The sequence below is a fragment of the Myxine glutinosa genome, chromosome 6, assembly GCF_964187855.1.
Source record: "Myxine glutinosa chromosome 6, kmMyxGlut1.1, whole genome shotgun sequence".
In the NCBI taxonomy this organism is placed as follows: Eukaryota; Metazoa; Chordata; class Myxini; order Myxiniformes; family Myxinidae; genus Myxine; species Myxine glutinosa.
Window position 1 is genome coordinate 152,096,072 of NC_136266.1, and position 12,765 is coordinate 152,108,836.

A 12,765-nucleotide genomic window follows, 5' to 3' on the forward strand; every position below is an offset into this window, starting at 1 on the left:
TAGCTGGGAGCAGGAACTAACATCGGTCGATTCATCAAGTTGAAAAGAAAACAAGCCGAAAGTCGCCGCCTTAATCTCATTGATGATCTGTTGTTTCACATCTTCCGACATGTCACGGATACGACGCTGCACTGTGTTATTTGGTAAAGACACCTGTTCAACTTTGCAAGCCTCTGCCTTGCCGAGAACCCGTTCGACAATGAGGAGGGTACAAGGCTTGATGAGTGTCTCCCCAATCGAGTGGGGTTTTTTCTTCTTTGCAATTTCAAGAGAAACTTCATAAGAAGCCTGTACAGTTGCTACATTTTGTTGTTGAAAAGCTCCTCCCTCATCCAACTTCTGTCGCTTTAAATTTCTTTCATGCCGCTTGAATAATTCGGGATCCTGCTTTGCATGTTGTGCGTGATTTGTCTCGAGGTGCAACTTCAACTTGAATGGCCTCATGGATTCAGTACTCAAAACCTGGACACAGCACACATTGTGGTTTCTCTTGGCCAGACACGGTAATGGACGTAAATCCAAGCTTAATGTATTCGTCAAGATACTTAATTTTTTTACTCCCAGAAGCCATAACGTCAAATCTGCAATAAGAAAAAAACAAAGCAATATCAAAGACAAACAATAATAAAATAAAATAAATCCTTTTTAGTATGGTTCAAATTGCCCCATGCCCCCCCCCCCCCCCCCGAGAAATACACCATGACATGACAAAGAAGTGTAATTCCCCTGTACTTCCTCAGATCTTGAATACCCCCCATCCCCTTTCAAATCGGCCCAATTAACCCTGTCCTTCACACCTCCGGAATTGACCCACCTCTCGTACATACATTTAAGAACCTCTTTGTCCACCTGACACCAACATCTCCTGATGCAAGTATCATTTGTGTAATACCTCAACACCTGACGCCCTTCCCTTTTTCATCCTCTTCAATGCCGTCCGCACTTCCTTTTCCGTGATCTCGACTTTTCCCTCCACATAACTCTGCAGCTACAGCTCGCTGTTGCTTCCTTCCCGATTAAACAGCTCTTTGAAATATCCTACACACACCTTCAATCATGCAACAGTCTTTGTCACTAGCCCTCCGCTTCCCTCCTTAATCTTCTGCAATTCCCTTGAATGCCTCTCCATACTTCTTCCATTCCTTCTCCATTTCTTCCGCTTCTTTGCCAAGTTGCTCATACCTGGCCCTCAACCTCTCCTTGTACACTTGGGTGACGATTCCCCGACACCACCCCCACATAACAACCTTCTGACCCCTGCTCTTAACCTCAAAACCTTTTCTTCATCCTCACCACACACATCACAGGCTTGTGCTGGGAGGTAACATGCTCTCCTACCATGACCTTGCAATCCTTAACCCTCCACAACTGTCACTTCCTTACCACCACCAAATCCAGTTCTGTTCTGTCCACTCCTATTGGTTACCGCTTTTGAAAGAATTAACCAGCTATGGCCATCCCAATTCCTTGCCATCAATGCCACCAGCTCTTGATCCTCTCTATTCCTTTCCCCCAACCAAATTTACCAACACAATCCTCTTCACCCGGCTCCGCTACACCGACATGAGCGTTAAACTCCCCCACAATGCACAGCATCACCTCCATCCTAACAATTCCTGTCATCCTCTCCAGTGCGTGCATGAATTTCTGCTTCTACGTCCTAGACTTTCCCGTTGGTGGCCTATATACAGAATGATATAACACACACCATTTCCCTCTAAAACACCACCCATGCCATAACTCACCATCCCCCCCATGTTTCCACTCTGACCACCTGCTTGCTGATCTCTTCTGAAATTATTATTCCTACACCATTACTCATTTCATCGACACCCACATGCAACAGCTGTACCCCCTTCTGCAAACCTCCTGGCCCTGTCCCCTTTCCCTCTGGTCTCCTGCACACACAACTCTTCCAACATCCTTCTCTGCATCATCTCCACCACCTCAACCCCTCGCCCTCCTCCACCTACTCCCCCCTCCTCCCCTTCCCCCTGCCATTGATCCCACATTCAAACTACCAAGCTTGACCTCGCCTCTGAATCTCTGCTGGCCTGGCAGCGCTAATTACCATCTTGATTAGTTTGGGACAATCAGAGAAAAATTTAAAATATGAATGATGCATTTGTCGGAGTGGGAAAATGGGAAGGTGATTTGGGGATTGGGGGAGGGAGGAAAGAGGTTTTGGTGTTTGGGGTAGTGGAATTAAAGAGAGGGTAATTCATCAATGTGTGTGCCATCCCTTGGATGTTCATTAAACTGGCATCTCATCTGCCTACATTAGTTGGTGGGCATTAGTTGGTGAGCGTTAGGCAGGGAAATACTGCTGGATTCTTATGTTGATGCATCGTTTTACTGTTTTATCGGAATAGGTGAGTTCTAAAGGTTTTGAGGAATATACATTTTGAAATTAGTTCCCTCTTCCAGATCACCTTCACCTGCACACAAGTCGACATTTTATTTTCTTGTCTACAAAGTCGAGGCTTGTGTAAGAGCAACACATAAAGCACAAGGACAAACAGAAAACACATAAAACATAAAATAGAGGGAGTGGGAGACAAGAGGGGGAGTGGGAGGGAAGCACAACAACAGTAGAGAACAGGGACTGTTGTAGATCTGCAGAAGGAAGTGGACCGGAGGGCGGGGGGGGGGGGGGGGGAGGGGAGGGGAAGAGGAGAAACGGTGCTAAACAAATGGACACTACTTGGACAATCAGGAGAGAAGAACGGAATTTGAAAAAGGTGGATTTGGAATGTATTCACGGGGGTAGAAAACATCAAGTTTTGGATGGAGGAAGAGAAGAGATGGTGGATAAGAGAAGATAAGAGAAGTTACCCAATATTGCACATAGATGGTAGATGTCCATACTGCAGTTTCAGAAATTTTATTCATTACAACTCAGGCCTTGATTTAGGTTTAAATAAACATTTCAGAATTAAACAGATTCTTTTCTTGAGAAGAAAAACCAAATTGTTGTTGGGGGGGGGGGGGGGGGGGGGGGAAACAATTTCCACATTTTGTTCGTTTTGTTGACAAGTGGGGTTTTTTTTATTTTATACCTATACAAGATCGAGGCTCGTGGAAGAGCTAACATTAATCACAAAAAAAACAAGCGGACACAAAAAAACATACAATAAAGGGAGCGGGAGACAAGATGGGGAGAGAGAGGGAAGCACACAAGTACAACAGTGGAGAACAGGGACATCGGGAGATCTGTGGGAGGGAGAGGGCTTGGCACTGGGAGGGAGAGGGCTTGGGACGGGGAGGTATGGGAAGGGGGGTGGGGGGAGGGAGGTATAAAACACAAAGACACTGCTAGGACTTCCGGGAAAGAAGTGGGTGTGGAAGTTTAAATTTATGAAGCAAGCAATTTCTATGAGCCTCAACCCTCCATTCCTAGTCTGCAGGTGTCTTTTTGTGGTTTCCATGCAAATTTGGGATCCCCTGCAGTTGGCAAGTTGTCTCCGACACTGAACAGAATCGTGGCTCGAGAAGAGTAAAAAGCAATGGTGAACCATATTGTCACCAATGACTGATGGAACATTATTACAAATAGGGGAATATGTAATACAGATGGGATGTGATTTTGGAAAATAATGTGATGTTGGATCGAGTGTCTTATTGAATTATATAAGCAAGTTGGAGAAAAGATATTGTTTTCTTGGTAAATAATTAAATAATACAACTGATGCCACAATGTCTAACAAGATAATTGCTGGATCATCAAGGTTTGCTTACCAATCTGCTCGGTGAGCAAGCTTTCATTGTGACTGTGAGTAATCGACTCAGCACCAAGTCTGAACTAGATAAGTGAAAGTAAAGTACTTGGTAATTATTGCAGAGTCGAACAATGGAAGCGGATAAATCGCTCTGCGCTGACCGTTGTAAAGACAGTTCAGCGGACGCTTTTTTCTTTCTTACTTGGAGTTTATTTAATAAATAGTTTTATAAAATTGCCAGCGTTCTCAGGAAAATCTCTCAACAAGAACGATAATTAAACACTGAGTCAAAATAGCTTATTAGTATTTGATAAGGGTGAGTCTGAAATATGAAAAATCACTCTCTCTGTTTTTTCTGTTCACTCTGTTCACTGTTCTGTTCACTCTCTGTTTCTCAGTAAAATATTTTGTGGGATTGCAGTAGGATTTGACTTGTGAGGGAAAAGATGAGTTTGCAGATTGAAAAGGGATGGGATTGCCATAGCTATTGAAGTGACTGTTTTGATTGAGTAAAGACTTTTCTTATTGCATGCCTCATTTTGAAGTTTTAACATGACTTATCACAACCCATGTTACTAGTGTGTTAATTCGTAATATGGTATAATAACCCTTGCATCAAACAATAAATGAATTACAGATAAAACCACAAAATGGTAAAAAAAAAAGTGCTTTGAAATACGTAAGTGGTCTTTGTTCTTGTCGTGTCGAAAATGAGTAAAAGATATATCCACTTCACTGAGAATGACCTTCAGATGTTCTTGAAGGGATTAGAGAGACGGGGCTCCGAGGTGTTTTGCAGGAGACAATGGAAAAGCAGAAAACCGCATTAAATAATTTGGAATGCAAACCTGCTGTCAGCGGGCGGCAACCTCATCCTCGACACCTACTCCCTCCCACCCAAACTTTGCCCAACCAATCCTATTGCTCTCCTCCCCTCTCTTCGCTCCTCCCCCCTCCACTTGTTCCCTCCCACCCAAACTTTGCCCAACCAATCCTATTGCTCTCCTCCCCTCTCTTCGCTCCTCCCCCCTCCACTTGCTCCTCCCACTTGAAACTGTATAAAAAATCAGAACGAATGACCAAATAGCCAGGATACTTCACTTGGCTGGTTGATTCTGTATGTTAACTGTATACTGTGCATGCTGGTGTTTAGTATGATATTTCTTTGTGCATCCCTACTGTACCAGGATTTTCACTCTGGACTTTGATCGATGATTTGTTGTAAATCTTCCTTGTGTGTTTTTGTGAATCGTACCATGCTCTCCTTGGTTTGATAAGGGTCATTGTTTTCTTGCTGTGTATTTCTGGCAGACAGAAAGTGTTGTCCTCCTCGGGAATTAAAATTTGTGACTCTCTTCTGACAAGTTGATGGACATTGAATTTTTTTTGGTTCATCTATTACATACTACTGTAGGAAAATATCCCTAACAGGGCATTTCAAAAAAAGTGGATCTGGGGTGAATTAACAGGGGTAGAAAAGAAGAAGGGTTTGGATGAGGGAAGATAAGAGATGGTGGTGAACAGCTGTTTTAAAGACCTGGAGGGAGGAGTGGGATTGAAGAGAGTGAGGGAGTTTGTTCCAGAGGCGGGAGAAAAAAGGAATGAAGGAGTGAAGGTGAGCAGAGAGTCTTGATTTTGGCAGTTTCACCAGAAGAGGGTTGCTGGCAGATCTTGTGCGACCTGTAGTAATATTTGGGGGACAGAGCATAGACAGAGCTGGGGGAGCTAGGCCGGAGAGGAGTCGGTTGAAGACAAAGACCACCAACCTGTCTGCGGTGAGTGATTTTGTTTATTTTTTTTTTTTTTATCCCCCACATCCTGGGTTGGAGTTTGTTTTCAAATTAAAGTTTTTTTTTGTTTTTTTTTAACGTTCACATTGTTCATCCAAATATTTCCAAGACAAAGAATTCTGCAATGCATTTCACTGTTTAAAACAAGGATAAGAGAAGGTGGAGGTACATCATATTGGATGTGGGGGATCTCTTGAAGATCTCCTGGGAGATTGATCGGCTGTCTCCGTGCAGCAGGCCTGTCCGAAGAGAACTATCCAGGGCTAGAGAAGAACAACAACAATAACAAGCGTTACGCCTCGGTCCCCCGTCGGGGAAGTGATGTGAGTTGACAAAGTGGAACACGCAGAAAACATGCTATGATATGATATTTCGCTCACAAGGGTCAGACAAACATGGAGGCGGCCATCTTGGATTTTGACGTGGCGACCCACTTTACAATAGCGGTCTTCCTTATGCCGAGATACACCCACACACCAAATTAGAAGTTGGTACTTCGCTTATCTTTCAAGATATTCTTCTCACAAGATTCAGACATACATGGCGGCGGCCATCTTGGATTTTGACGTGGCGACCCAATTTTAAAGAGCGTTCTTCCGTGTGCCTAGATACACCCACACACCAGATTAGAAGTTGGTACTTCGCTTATTTTTCGAGATATTTCGCTCACAAGGTTCAGACATATATATGGTGCTGGCCATGTTGAATTTTGACGTGGCAACCCAATTTCCAACAGCGTTCTTCCTTATGGCGAGATACAGCTACACACCAAATTAGAAGTTGGTACTTCGCTTATTTGTGAAGATATTCATCTCACAAGGTTCGGACATACATGGCGGCGGCCATCTTGGATTTTGACATGGCGACCCAATTTTCAATAGCGTTCTTCCTTATGCCTAGATACACCGACACACCAGATTAGAAGTTGGTACTTCGCTTATTTTTCAAGATATTTCGCTCACAAGGGTCAGACATGTATATGGTGGTGGCCATCTTGGATTTTGACGTGGCGACCCAATTTTCAATAGCCTTCTTCCTCATGGCGAGATACACCCACACACCAAATTAGAAGTTGGTACTTCGCTTATTTTTCAAGATATTCATCTCACAAGTGTCGGACATACATCGTGGTGGCCATCTTGGATTTTGACGTGGCGACCCAATTTTCAATAGCCTTCTTCCTTATGCCGAGATACACCCACACGCCAGATTAGAAGTTGGTACTTCGCTTATTTTTCAACATATTCATCTCAAGGTTCAGACAGACATGGCGGTGGCCATCTTGGATTTTGACGTGGCGACCCAATTTTCAATAGCGTTCTTCCTTATGCCTAGATACACCCACACACCAGATTTGAAGTTGGGTACTTCGCTTATTTTTCAAGATATGCAGGTTACAAGGTTCAGACATACATGGCATCAGACATATACATGGCGGCGGCCATCTTGGATTTTGACGTGGCGACCCAATTTTAAACAGCGTTCTTGCTTGTGCCTAGATACACCCACACACCAGATTAGAAGTTGGTACTTCGCTTATTTTTCAAGATATTTCGCTCACAAGGTTCAGACATATATATGGTGGCGGCCATCTTGGATTTTGACGTGGCGACCCAATTTTCAATAGCGTTCGTCCTTATGCCGAGATACACGCACACGCCAAATTAGAAGTTGGTACTTCACTTATTTTTCAAGATATTCATCTCAAGGTTCAGACATACATGGCGGCGGCCATCTTGGATTTTGACGTGGCGACCCAATTTTCAACAGCGTTCTTCCTTATGCCTAGATACACCCACACACCAGATTAGAAGTTGGTACTTCGCTTATTTTTCAAGATATGCAGGTTACAAGGTTCAGACAAACATGGCATCAGACATACATGGCGGTGGCCATCTTGGATTTTGACGTGGGTTGCACCCACACACTAAATTCGAATGCGGTCCTTCGCTTACACACACACACACGCCGCATGCATGGACGGACGGACACACGGACGGAGGGGAAAGCCATAGTCCCCCTTTCGCTCCGCTGAGCGACGGGGGACAATAATGTTTAAGTCCGTCCATGGGTAAAGAGAGGTTCTCAAACTACAAGAGGAAAGCATTGCTCGCAATCGCAAATCCCCATGCTTCGTACCCAAAGCAAAGTAAAAAGATGGAAACAAGTTCCACCAGGAATGACCCAATATCCGATCTTGAGGGTTTCCTTTCCATTTTGACCTGCGACGCTAAATCCTGGGGCATGAACTGGGAGTCAAAGAAAAAGTTTACATATTCCATGTGCCCCGCAATGCTGATTGCACATACAAGGTTACATTAAACAAGACCAAAAGTCTAACAGCGGCGTATAGTCAGGTTCACCATGTTCAGATTGTTAAGTTCGTTGGTTTTCTTTGGAGATTTGCAAAACTATACATTTCTGGAAAGTTTATTGTATAACTAATTGGAAAAGTGATGTTTTCATTTGCATGGAAGGTTCCATGGCGGCCATCTTGGATTTTCACAATGGCCGCGCTAAAAATTGATATTTCTCAATAGCTCGGCTTCTAGAATACCTAGGGTCTTGATTTTAACAGCTAAACCTACATTTTCAGGGGCAAGGAATCCAATCGTACCAAGTAAAATGGCATATACCCATCCCTAGACCAGTTACGGACAGTTATGCCTTTTGTCCTACTATTTTTTCCATAGTTTGATATACATGTATCGTGTTTCCACTGTCCATTAGACCATTACACTTGTTACATCACTATTATGATGCCTGGTCCTATTATAAACTCCACACTAATCATAAGATGTGCAGTAATGTGATTGCAGTGCCACCTAGTGAGTGTAGTGACAACTACCGTTGCAACTGGTCCAGCGAGGACCAGAGTACTGTATGTTTTGCCCATTGTCAATAATTGTGGCATTTTGGATTGTCGCAAGTTTAGCCACGTGGTCCTATGCCTGACATTGGTCTTTGGCGTAGGTTCATGCTCCCACACAGTAATGAATATATACATTTGTTGAGACCGATGTAATGGTACAGCTAGCAAATAAATCAATGAAACAAGTGCAGATTGCACCACCTCTGATCATAGGTGAAGCACAGAGTCTATCAGTCACTCCATACCATGTGGACATGCTGCACTGTGACAAGCCAAAACCACAAGTAACCAAGAGGCCAGAGGAGTTCATCATCAACAAGGTTGGAGTCTCAGGATCATATCAGCTGACACACCTGGGATGGCTGGTCGCTTCTGCTGTATCAAGGATGCAAGACGGAGGACATTCGAGCAAGATTCCTGGCTGGGCAGGCTACAACTCGCTGCTGTCTGTAGGCCAGTCGGTAACTCAGGTTGGAGCCTTACCACTACTCCCAGAGGTGGCACATGAGTGGTCAACACTACTGACTGTGATCATGCAAGCAAGTCAGCTGAGAAGACTGGCAGTTGGTGAAGATCATCCTACTGTCATTTCATTTGACATGGCTCTGTACGAGAAAGTGGTGCAGCTACTAGATGCCAGACCTGACTTGAAACGCACAGTTGTTCCCAGACTGGGTGAACTGCATGTCGTGATGGCTGCTCTGAGGGCTATCGGAACCTCCATGGAGAACTCAGGTATCGATGATGCCTGGATGGAGGGTGATGTCTATGGTTCTGCCACGACCAGGCAAATCCTGAAATGCACGCATTACAAGCGCGCTCTCCGTGCTCACATCTATTCATATTGTTGTGGATATGAGGATTGTATTTTTTTTATTGTGTGTTTTATTAATATTGCTTGATTCTGGACCCTCCTGCCTCCAGTGTTGTGTAAAGGTCAAAGGGCATCCCCATAATTAGTCCATAAAGCATACACGTCAGCCAATCATAGATTTCCCCCTGGTTGATAGTTATATCTTTATTATGTGTATTAGGGTAAGGCCTTGTCTTCCATTAAGATGACACTCCATTGCACCAAGTGAAACAAGCTAGATCCCCTTTCATTCCCATTCCCAAAACCTCCATTTCCCCTTTCGTCATTGCCAAGCCTCGATTGCCAATTACATCCCCTCCAAAACCACTATTGAACATGTGCTCGGGTCGGGGCAGACGGGCATACCCGCCCGTCGTCATCAAGGGCGGAGCCAGAGGGTCGCGCGACCAACCAGGGCCGAAGTGAGCACACCGAGGGGCGTGTCCTGAAGGCCGGCGGCTTGATCGCCGGAGGCGCTATAAAAGCGCGTGCGCAAGGTACTGCGTGAGAAGATCATCCAGAGAGATCATCCAGAGAGAACATTAAAGAGATCATCCAGAGAGATCATCCAGAGAGAACATTAAAGAGATCATCCAGAGAGAACATTAAAGAGATTGTCCAGGGAAGCACAAAGCCTGCTATTCGTCGCCTTGCTCGCCAAAGTTGGACCAAGCAAGAGAGTTGGGCAAGAAGCAAGCATGTTGTTCAGTTGTGTGGTTGGACCAGACGAGTCCTGGCAAAGCACGCGACGTCCCCAGAGCAGCCGCAGCCACAGCAGCAACGACAGCAAATTGGGGCCTTGACGGCAGTTTTGAGGAAACGGCACCGCCGATCGTGCTGCAGGACCCTTGGACCTTCCTCTCCCTCCAGCCATCCATCTCCCGCCAGTCCTATCATCATTCCCCGCGTGAGTCTGTCCTTGTTTGTTCTGTCCCTGGGTTAATTAAGACTGCATAGGATAAGCTAGCGATTTTCACTGTGTCCTTCTGGTCCGTCCCTCTGTCTATTTTATTTTATTATCCTTCCTTCTCCTTGGTTACCTTTGAGCCTGTAAATAGTAAATAAATTATATTCGTATTTCCAACCTTTTTGTCTGCTTCTTCTTCACATCCGTGTTGCCTTAGTCTTTTCCCTATTGAATATCTGTGGCGCGATCCAGCCAACGTTCGGGAATCGGGTTAGTCGGGGTAACTGTACGGCCGCGGGGCCATCCGCTCGGCAAACACAACATCTTATCCGCGGTCCGTAACAATATGTAGCACTGTATGAGATGGCACTGAAGGAGTTCTTCAGAGACAATCCACAACTGAAAGACGTTTGTTTGGTTGCCACAGAAGAAGTAGAAACTGCCTGCCGTGAGGGGAACAAATCCATGAAGGCCGAATCAGTGAAACAAGCCAACTGCAACCTCCTTCAGGCCTTTGCCACTGCTGATGTGGTGAAGACATTCCAGGACTGGGAGGAACAGAGATCCAAGAACGCCATGTTCAAATCCATGATGAACTACCTACACCGAGTCGAGACGATCCTGTTCTTCGTGGCAGCATCTCGGAATGGTGATCTGGTGCTGCATCTCGAAGCTGGAGAAGCACTGAGCAAGCTATTCTTTGCCTTCGACCGCATCAAGTACAAGCGGCTCTGGCCCCGCTACATCGCAGACATGTATGACCTGAGAACCAACCACCCAGCCACCTGGAGGGAACTTGCAGCAGGCAACATATCAGTCACCAAGAACGAGATTCCCTTTGTATCGATTGGTGCAGACCACGCATGCAAACATATCAACAAACTGATGAAGGTTCGCTCTGGACTGATTGGCATCTCTAACAATGCCAATGCTAGACAGAGATTCTTCATGGCCACACCAGAACTATCATGCCTGTCGAGAGAATTCAAGGGTCAGTTTCATGTGGAAGCTGGGAAGGTCACAGAGCATCATGACCTGGGACCAAGTGCAGTCAAGAAGGACCATGATGCAATCGACATCCTGGATCCACTGAAAAGTGGCTTCTACAAGGACACAGATGGTCAGGTCAAGCCCACCACAACTGAGGTCCTCCCAGCCCCCAAGGCCATCATCGAGATGGTTAGATGTCAATGCAAGGCAGACTGTTCATCTTCCAGATGTTCTGGCAGATCAAACAACTTAACATGCACAGACCTCTGTCAGTGCAGCACCCAGTGCCAGAACGATGAGGACTCCCACGATGTGATGTTGTCTGATGAGAGTGATGACGATGTGTAAACGTGTTTATTGTCAGAGACGCTGCAATCGATTAGTCCCTATATAAATACTTGATCTGATGTGTTCTCCTACGCCATGATATTCAAGCTAATTTTTAGCTGAAGTCCAGGTACATAGCATCCAAGAGGTTGCCATAAAATTAATGCTTGAGGTTACCTATTCCTGAAATTCACAACTCTCCATGCAGGTTATCTTCTTTGTACTACAGAATAAAACATTCGTCAACATAATATTTGGCTCTATGGTTATTTTAGCTTATTTTACTTGGTACGATTGGATTCCTTGCCCCAGAAAATGTAGGTTTAGCTGTTAAAATCAAGACCCTAGGTCATCTAGAAGCCAAGATATTGAGAAATATCAATTTTTAGCGCGGCCATTTTGAAAATCCAAGATGGCCGCCATGGAACCTTCCATGCAAATGAAAACATCACTTTTCCGATTGGTTATACTATAAAGTTTCCAAAAAAGTATAGTTTTGCAAATCTCCAAGAAAAACCAACGAAAATACACAGTGAACCTGACTGGTAGCCGGGATTGTTTGATACTTTAGTTGAAGAGGATAGTATGACGTGGGTGGAGATACCAGTGAGCAAATAATGTCAGATTTAAATTATTTTGAAGTACTCTAAATCTCAAAGCTGTCTTAAAGGTGAAGAGATTGCTTTGGGACCCTGGTTTATTCTGTACCAGCAAAAGTACCTGGTGTTGCCGGGTAACGATGAGTCGCTTCCTGATGGGAATATGAATGAGGGGAGGGGGAGAAGGGAGAGAGAGGGGGGAAGGATAGGAGGGGAGGAGAGTAGGGAGGAGGAGGAGAAGGTGAGGGGAGGAGAGAGAGGAAAGGGGGAGGGGGGGAGGTGGAGGGGGGGGGAGGAAGGGGGAAGGGAAAGGAGAGGGGAGGGTGGAAGGAAGGAGTGGGGGAAGGGAGACAGAGGAGGGAGAGAGAGGAGAGAGGGTGGAGGGGAGATAGAGAAATTAGGGAGGGGAGAAGAACGGAGGATGGAGGGGGAAAGGTGGGGAGAGGAGGGAGGGGGAAAGGTGGGGAGAGGAGGGAGGAGGATGAGGAGGGGTGGGGGAGCGAGGGAGGAGGAGCAGGGAGGAGAGAGAGAAGAAAAGGCCGGTGGAGCGAGGAAGCGGGGGGGGGGGGGGGAGGGGGAGGGAGAGTGACAATTTCACACAAAAATGTTAGTCAATGAACAAATTGGTACGTGAAAACAAAAAGGAAGCTCTGTCTACTGTAACGCCATGGCTTGCAAGGGCAGCCTCAATTGTGTTTGATTGAGGGC